This window comes from Ostrea edulis, chromosome 9, assembly GCF_947568905.1.
Source record: "Ostrea edulis chromosome 9, xbOstEdul1.1, whole genome shotgun sequence".
In the NCBI taxonomy this organism is placed as follows: Eukaryota; Metazoa; Mollusca; class Bivalvia; order Ostreida; family Ostreidae; genus Ostrea; species Ostrea edulis.
Genome location: NC_079172.1, coordinates 33,636,624 through 33,636,924, shown reverse-complemented (window position 1 = coordinate 33,636,924; position 301 = coordinate 33,636,624). Strand labels below are relative to the sequence as shown.

General features: G+C 35.9%; 1 protein-coding gene across 1 annotated transcript in view; it reads left to right on the top strand.

Moving 5' to 3' along the window:
* The window catches only part of LOC125667675 (DNA-directed RNA polymerase II subunit RPB2), a 24,048-nt gene extending 23,747 nt beyond the window's left edge, over nucleotides 1-301 (top strand). Inside the window, exon 24 of the mRNA XM_048901261.2 lies at nucleotides 1-301. This exon is cut by the window's left edge and continues 227 nt beyond it. The gene's annotated coding sequence lies outside the window, so the exon portion shown is untranslated.

Genomic DNA, 301 nt, shown 5'->3' with positions numbered 1-301 from the left:
GAAGATTTTTTTCTTCGCGTATAAACACTGAGGAGCCTAGCTACATGTAGATGCTGTTGAAGGCTATCATCCTGTGATTGTCCGGGTTCTTGTTATGATGATAGATATTGCACATCCTTTACAGTGCCTGTTTTAGTGTACATGCACGGTGCACTTAACAGGGACTATTCTTCAATCTGAAGTGGTGATGAAGAGTGAACTTGCTGCAAGCCTTTTTTATTTAATGGTTGTCATGCATTTTCATAACATTGTATTTTAAAACAAGACCATTAAGAAATGTAAAATAAAATCATGAAATGAT